Source organism: Panicum hallii, chromosome 3, assembly GCF_002211085.1.
Source record: "Panicum hallii strain FIL2 chromosome 3, PHallii_v3.1, whole genome shotgun sequence".
NCBI lineage: Eukaryota > Viridiplantae > Streptophyta > Magnoliopsida > Poales > Poaceae > Panicum > Panicum hallii.
The window spans coordinates 57,164,096-57,172,821 of NC_038044.1; the positions used below are offsets into that span (position 1 = coordinate 57,164,096).

General features: G+C 52.7%; 1 pseudogene; it reads right to left on the reverse strand.

Annotated features, from left to right (window-relative positions):
* Nucleotides 1–2,955: 2,955 nt before the first annotated feature.
* Nucleotides 2,956–5,624, reverse strand: LOC112886605 (annotated as a pseudogene).
* Nucleotides 5,625–8,726: the final 3,102 nt, after the last annotated feature.

Below are 8,726 nucleotides of genomic sequence, written 5' to 3' on the forward strand. Positions count from 1 at the left end.
TCTTTGTAGCCGGGTCGTATGTCCATACTCCTTCCTCCCAAGCACGGACCAATTCATCAATTAGAGCCTCCATGAACACACCCATATTATTCCCCGGGTGTCCAGGAATAATCAACGACAACAATATGTTCTGTCGTTGAAAGCATACGCCTGGGGGGAGATTGAGGGGGATAACGAATACTGGCCAACATGTGTATGGTGCAGCCATCATTCCATAAGGATTGAACCCATCTGTTGCCAGCGCAACACGTACATTACCAGACTCTCTGGCTTTCTCATGATGAATGCTATCAAAGTGGGTCCATGCTTCACCATCGGACGCATGTACCATCTTATCAGGATTGTATCGTTTTCCATTTTTGTGCCGTGTCATCTGTTTTTGCGTATTCCTCTATCATGTATAACCGCTGGATCCTCAGTATGAACGGAAGGTGACGTAGGATTGTCACGGGGATGTCAAGCTACCTCTTGTGCCCATCACCAGAGTCTACCTCCATGAACCTAGAGGATTTACACCTTGGACAATACTTTGATTCTGCGTATTCTGTCCTAAACAGGACACACCCCTTCGGACAAGCATGTATCTGGTCATAAGGCATCTTGAGTGCATGAAGAAGTTTCTGTGCCTCGTACATGCTCTTTGGAAGAATGTGACCCTTCGGAAGTAGGCTGCCAATAACTGTCAACATACCATCGAAGGCGTCTCGGCTCAGGCTATACTGCGACTTTAATGCCATTATGCGTCCAATGGCATCCAATTGAGAAACCTTTGTCTGTCCGTGAAGGGGTTTCTGTGCCGTGGCAAACATGTCGTAGAACACCTTTGCAGTTGCCTCTAGCTCCTCCTCCGTATGTCCTTCAACAAATTGTGCCTCGTGATAGTCATGTAACATTTCCGCTACCCCGGCATCGGCATCATAATCCTCGACACGTTGCCTCACCACCTCCTCTCTCATATGATCGGCTTCACCGTGGAAGACCCACTGGGTATAGCCTGCCGTAAATCCATTCAAACAAAGATGTTCCCCCATGACCTTCTTTGTTTGTCTTTTCCTATTTGCACATTTGCTGCATGGACAGAAAATTCTACTCGCTCCTTTAGCAGCTTCGCCAAACACCCGTTCCAAGAAAGACTCGGTCTTGTTGATCCACTCATCGGTGACTTGACCCCGACTTAAGTGGCCAGTGTACATCCACTCACGGTCTTCCATCCTCTAACATATGCATTTGAAAGTAATATCAATTTCATATGACAAAAGTTTTCATCATAATGCCATGACACACTCTCTAGCATTTTCTATATCACAATGCATTCACATTCTCTAGCCTTTTGTGTATCACAATGTCACATGATAAGCCAAGCCAACTTCTTATATCCTAAAAGATGACTAAGGGGTGTTTGGACGTGCTAAAATTTAGCCCTAGATATATTATTGATTGTATAAATAAATTCTAGTAAAATAGTGGTAGAAGCTATATCTAATGGCCGTGTCATTGTCAGAAACATGAAGTGTTGTAATAGATCGAGAAGTAGTAGGTTGTAACTGTCTTTTTAGTTAGCGCCATGTACCTATACATCCATTTGGGACGGAAGCATTGCCCGTATAGCCATGGCTGCATTGACAACTAAAATTTTCTGGTTTATTCTCGCAAACATCCACAGGACTAAAGTTACAAACATTGCGATCTCCTAGGCTCCTACTCTATGTTAATATATTTAATGGTCCAAAATGGTACCTGTCTCTACTGCAATACCACACACATACATTCATTATTGTCCATGCCAAAAACCATAGCAAACATATTCGCAAATGCCACAAACCATAGCAAACATAGCAGTACCTGCGCGCCATGGCTGCATTGACAACTAAAATTTCCTGGTTTATTCTCGCAAATACCATAGCAAACATATTCGCAAATACACATGCATCAGCTGGTGGAATATGAACGGATGCAGTACCTATGGCGGCCGGCGGCGGGGGCGGGGGCGCGGGCCGGGGGCGCGGCCAGCGGCGGGGGCGGGGGCGGGGGTGCGGGCCGGGGGCGCGGAGCCGGCGGGGTCGGGGGCGGGGTGGCACAGAGTGAAAGTGTGTGGATAAGGTGGGAGGGAGCCGGCACATATTCAAAACCTTTGCTGAGTGCCAGATCATGGGCACTCGGCAAAGGCCCCTCTTTGCCGAGTGCCAGATCAGCGGCACTCGGCAAAGAAATCACATTTTTCAAACCTATTTTGTCAATTTATTGAATTTCTTGTATTTATTGAAATTTGAACTACAAGTCACACGAATAATGGAAAACAATGAATGAAAAAAATGATATTCACGTTATTGAAGGATGCGTCGAGACCTTATCGAGAAAAAAATCAGAAATTTCAAACTTGTTGTCCACGAAACATGACGACGAACTTCTTATCCAGTTGTTTTTAAAATGTATAAAAAGCAAATATGGTCCGAAAATTATGAAACTTGTCGAGATGTAATGATATCACATGGGGAAGCTGTGATAAAAATCTGATGAGGTTTCGTGAAAGTTAAAACATACGATGCTTACAAATTGAAAGTTCTCCAAAGAGATGTATGATTTTATGTGAAATCCGATTAGGTGTTAAACATCGTAGATGTCAAACTTTTATGAAATCTTATACAAATTTTATCACAGTGTCCTCACATGATAACATGACATCTCTACAAGTTTCATAATTTTCCGACCAAATTTATCTTTTATACAATTTAAACACGACTTGAACACAATTTAGTCGCCATGTTTCGTGAATAGTAGGTTTGAAATTTGTGATCCTTTCTTCGATAAGACCTCAAAGCATGCTCATTAACATGAATAACAATTTTTCATTCATTTTTTCCACTATTCGAATGACCACGCAGTTCAAATTTGAATTATTCAAGAAATTCAATAAAATGAAATAAATTGTCAAAATATAGCAAACACTTCGATAAATGAACCTAAATTATATATCTTGTTGAGGAGAATGTAGGATGGCAATAGAAAAAATTTTAGACAAAATAAAGAAAAAAATATGTATATTTTACTGAGTGTCTTGCCTAGGCACTCGGCAAAGACTCACGCCGTTAACTACCGTCACGTCCTGGCGCGCTTTTGCCGAGTGTCATCCTTTGCCGAGTGCTCGACACTTGGCAAAATATTCTTTGCCGAGTGTTTTATTACGCCGAGTGCCAGACAGTTGGCAAAGGATATATTTATCGTGTGTTTTCCTTTGCCGAGTATTGCACTCGGCAAAGAGGATTTTTGCCGAGTGCCCGATATTTTGCGCTCGGCAAATCTCTGGACACTCGGCAAAGTCCTCGTTTCCGGTAGTGAATCTCAGTCCACACATCGCCCAGCATCTTCCACACAATTTCCGGATCATTCGGCGGCTTGCTTCCCGGATCATTCGGCGGCTTTGCCTTTGCCCGTAATGAAGCACCTAGCGTCACACCATTTTTCACCACCTTCTTTTCTGTCCAGCTCCCTTCTCCCTCGAGCTTCATGATCCTCCCGACCCGGGCGGCCTGCCGGAAGAAGAAGAACTCCAGGCAGCCGAGGCTCTCCTTGAGCTCCTTTTTCACGAGGTTGACGACGTCCTCCGTCTTGTCCTGATTGTCCGGCAGGAGCTCCGGGTGGAAGATCACCAGGTATGAACAGTACTTGGACAGCCTCGTCGCCACAATGCTGCTCGAGGTATGAGATGGGAATTTGTCCTCGAATATGGTGGTGGCGATGTGCCAGGTGAGGATGACCTCGGCGATGCTCTTGCTCTTGAACGCCCATTTAAGATCTTGGTCTACCACGGGCTTGCCAATGGAGATGGGAGCAGCATGGTCATGTGCCACGAGGTACTCCATGATGGAGTCCTTAACACAGGCCGGAACAGTCCTGGCCCGCACCAGCAGGGAGAGCGTGGACGGCAGCGGGAAGACCGGCGGCCACCGCAGGTTGAGCACGGAGAACTGCTTGATGGTGAGCTCGCCGTGGCTCATCCTGCTCCGCAGCCACCGGATCCCGCGGAAGCCCCACCTGAAGCTGGGCTTCTCTCGCCACGCCGGCCTGGCCGCGTAGTCGCAGACGAGCGCGACCATGAACCAGTTGGAGAGGAGGAAGACGGCGAGCTCCCAGACGGACTCGTAGACGAAGATGATGAAGAGGAGGAAGGTGATGGCGAGGTCAAGCAGGGCGAAGAAGGTGTTGGGGGACTTTTTGACCTCCTTGAAGAGGCACATGGTCAGGTTGCGGATGCCGGTGCTGAGGGTGTAGTTGTCCGCGTGGATGCTGGCCAGTGAGTAGCCGAAGTCTCCGTTGCCGCAGAGGAAGACGGTCATGAGGCAGAGGCCGAGCACGAGTGCACGACCACGGGGAAGAGGAGGTAGTTGGCGAGCAGGAAGAAGAGGCTCGCGAAGATGACGGGGACGACGGAGTGGTAGTACTCGGAGAGGAAGTTGACGTCGTCGGTGATCACCTGGAACACCGCCTCGGAGTCCGTCGTCGTCCTCACCGTGCCTTCATGTCCGTCCTCCTTGACCTTGTTGTAGTAGAGGCCCTTGAGGATGAGCTCCCTGCCGTGGGTACGGTGGCTTCCTCCTCGGTCAGTGGCTCGATCGTGCTGCTCGAACCGGCGGCGGAGGAGCTTGAAGAGAGCGGAGAGACAGAGCCTCCTCAGGCGTTGGTCTCGATCCCAGCCATCGAAGCTCGAATCACTGTCGGTAAGCCTCCAGACATCGCCGACTGTGAGCTGTGACTACGCCGGGGACGACCGCAACGCCGTTCGGGTCAACGTTCAGATCGTAACCGTCCGCAGTCGCCTCCTTCACCAGCTGATCTTCTCCCACCACGATGTACGGGCACGCCTTCAGCAGCTGCTCAGGCGTCCGTCGTTGAGCAGCATGCTCCACGTCGCCGCCGTCGTGGTGCACGACAGGAACAACGTGGAGGCCAAGGATTTGTGCCATGTAGGAGGCGATGAGCCTGGCGTTCTTGCGTGGGCGTAGGAGCGCTTGCCGAACTCGGTGAAGGCGATCCGCTGCACCACCGTGGTGGCGCAGAGGATCCAGAGGATGCCGAAGAGGATCTTCCGGCCGGCGCTGCGGATGTTGAAGAAGACCAGGCTGCCCAGCCAGACGACGCGGCCGGCGCGCTGGAGGCTGCTGGAGATGCCCTTCGTGCGGATCTCGTCCACCTTCTTGCGGAGGAGCTCCACCAGCAGCATCCACACGAGGATGACCAAAGCCTGCGAGGATGGCGCCGAGGAGAGGACGATGCGGACCTTGGGGTCGAGGATGGCGCTCACGTCGGAGATGCCGCTGAAGAGGTTCAGGTTGAAGAAGACCCCGGCGAGGACGAACATGATGACGGAGGCCGCCACCATGGAGGCCTCATTGCTCTGGTTGACGTACGTGGAGGTGAGGTTGGAGACGAACATCCTAGTGGATTGGTCGCAGACGACATTCTCGAACAGCACCATGGCTACCTCTTGGCCGGCTTCGAGATAGCCACTGTAATAGCTAGCGACACATGCCTCGTATTTATATATACTGACTACTACTATCTAGTTCATCTCAATCCAAAGGAGATCGAAGAGGAATAAGAGCAGAAAATTGTTCCAGCAAGAACAAAGGAAGACGAAGAGCATCGCGTGTAGGCGTAGGTTTGCTTTTTGTCGTCAAATGCGACAAAGCTGCGAGTGATTTAAAGCAGGATGAAGGCACGCAGTAGAGTAAGCTGTAGAGGCAATTTAATTTATTTCCTCCAAAGTTAAAGCTGATATTCTCGCTCGCTTTCCTTTTCCCTCCACCTACCAAACTTTTGAACCCTAAGCTCCATCCCAGGCTTGTGTTGTACACCGTTCATTTGTGCTCGCTATATATGTATGATGCCTATGGAAGCAATGAAGAAGCGGGGCATAGCAAAGCAAATCAAGCAAGAAAGCTAGCGCTTGCCCGGCCATGGCGGCAGCCGACGCCATCGGTCGGAAATCGGCATTCCGGCGGGGGCTCAACGCGACGCGCTTGGCCGTAGCCTCCGCCGTGTCGGTGCCCATCGTCTTGATCGTCGCCTACGCCGTCACCGTGGTCACCTGGACCGAGGAGCGCTCTCTCTCTCGATCACCGGTGGCATCATATACGTGACGCGTGAGTTGGTGCAGCCGCGGAAGGTCGGACTCACCTTCAGCGTCCAGGCCAACAACCCCAGCGGCCGCGCCCGCTTCTACTACACACCGGCCTCCACGGCTTGGTCTTCCTTGCACTACAGGAAAACAGGACATTTTCGACGGCCACTTTTAATTTCGTCGGCCAAGGAGGCGGCCGACGAAAATATTCAATTTATTTCGTCGGCCAAAACAGTTCGACGAAATTACGACTTGTTTTCGTCGGCCCAGAAAGGCCGACGAAAAAATGACTCTATTTTCGTCGGCTAGGACCTAGCCGACGAAAAAATGGTACTATTTTCGTCGGCTAAGGATGGGCCGACGAAACAAGCACACTATTTTTGTCGGCCAACCCTAAGCCGACGAAACTAACTTTAATAAGTTTACCATAATTACCACGCGCAGTACCCCCACACTCACACACAGTACCTTTCCCTCTCCCTGCCCGACCCCGCGCCCGCCCGCCCACGCCGCCACCCCACGCCGCCCGGCCCCGCGCCCCCCGCCGCCGCTGCCGCCGCCCCGCGGCCCGCCTTGCCCCGCCGCACCGCCGCCCCGCGGCCCCCGCGCCCCGTGCGCCCTGTCGCCCACCGTCCGTCTCGGCCCCCGCCTTCATCCCGTGCCGCCCCACGACCCACGCCGCCGCCCCGCGCGGCTCGGCCCCGCCCCCGCCGCAGCCGCCGCCCCCAGCGTCCCGCCTCGCCCTGCCGCCCCGCGCCCCGCCGCCCCGCGCCCCGTGCGCCCCGCCGCCCCGCGCCCGCGTCCCTGCCCGCGCGGGCGTGGCCGCGGCGCGTCCCTGCCCGCGCGCGCCCCTGCCCCTGCGCGCCCCTGCCCGTGCCCGTGCGCCCCGCGCCCCCGCGCGCGGAAGCCCTTTGCCCCGCCCGTGCCCGCGCGCCCGCGCGCCCCCGCGCGCGCCCTTGCCCCCGCGCACCCCTGCCCGTGCTCCCCACGCCCCCGCGCGTGGCAGCCCGTTGCCCCGCCCGCGGCCGCGGGCCGCGCGCCCCTACCCACGCGCGCCCCTGCCCTCGCGCGCCTGCCCACGCGCGCCCCTGCGCTTGCGCGCCCCTGCCCGTGCCCGTGCGCCCGGCGGCCCCGCGCGCGGCAGCCCTTTGCCCCACCCGCGCCCGCACGCGGCAGCCCTGTGCCCCGCCGCGCGCCCCTGCCCGCGCGCCCGTGCGCCCCTGCCCGCGCGCCCGTGCGCCCCCGCTCGTGCCCCTGCCCCCGCGGCCGCCGCCGCCACATCGCGCCCCTACGGCCGCCTCCGCCGCATCGCGCCCGCGCAGCTCCGCGGCCCGCCACCGCCCCCGAGGCCCCACGCCGTGCCCCCGCTGCCGCCCCCGCAGGCAACCGCGGCCCACCGCCGCCCACAGGTATGCTTGCCCGTTCTCTTTGCTGCTAGTTTTGAACTGACCGAATAACTATTAAACTTAGTGATGCATTGTGGTCCACTAGGTAATTTTTTGTATTACTCTTAAACTGTATTACTCTTAAAATATTTGTGTTATATTTCCTAGATAATTATTGTTTGCTTAGTATCGTTAATGAAGTAATATTTCTCACTTTCGTTATGAAGTAGATAGTTTGAGAAAATGAGAGACGATCGAAGTTGGATGTATGATGGTTGGACAAGTAACGGAATGCCTACGCGAGAGTGGATGGTCAACACATAAGCTTTTGTTGATCATGTATTTTTCTTGTCACCTGGTGCTGGTTTGGCAAAGTGTCCATGTAACAAGTGTCAGAATTGTTCTCGTCAAGTCAAGATTGATATGGAGCGTCACCTATGCAAGTGGGGTTTCATGCCGAACTATTAGAGGTGGTATGAGCATGGGGAGTCACAGGAGCAGGAGCCATACAACCTAGTTGATAGCTTTGAGGAGAACGAAGATAGGATGGATGCAATGATGGATGATTTTGTCCAACAGGTTGAGAATGCTGCTGAGGTACCGGAATATTTTGGTCTGCTTGCTTCATCAAAAGAACCATTACATGGGGCCACTACTTTATCACAGCTTGCTGTTGTGACACGGTTAATGGCTATAAAGTCCAAGTACAACTTTTCAGTAAGTTGTTACAATGATCTTGTTGACTTAATTTCGGACATGCTTCCGAAATCTCACAAATTTCCGAAAGACTTTTACTACTCAAAGAAGCTGTTAGCTGGTTTAGGGATGCCGTATCAAAAAATCCATGTCCATGTGTATGAGAACAATTGCATGTTATTTTGGAAGAATAATGAAAATCTCAAGTACTGTTCGTTTTGTAAGAAGTGCAGATATAAGAAGGTGGTGAAAAAAGATGGAAGTGTGCAGATAACAAGTGTGCCCGTTAAGGTGTTACGGTACCTACCATTGAAACCAAGGCTTCAACGGTTGTACCTGTCTCAGAAGACTACAAAACATATGAGATGGCATAAAGAGGGAATTCGTAATAATACAGGATGCATGAGCCATCCATCTGATGGTACAGCTTGGAAGGCCCTCGACCATTATGATCCAAGTTTTGCAAGTGACCCTCGGAATGTGCGTGTTGGGTTGGCCACTGATGGCTTCACTCCCTTTAACTCAAA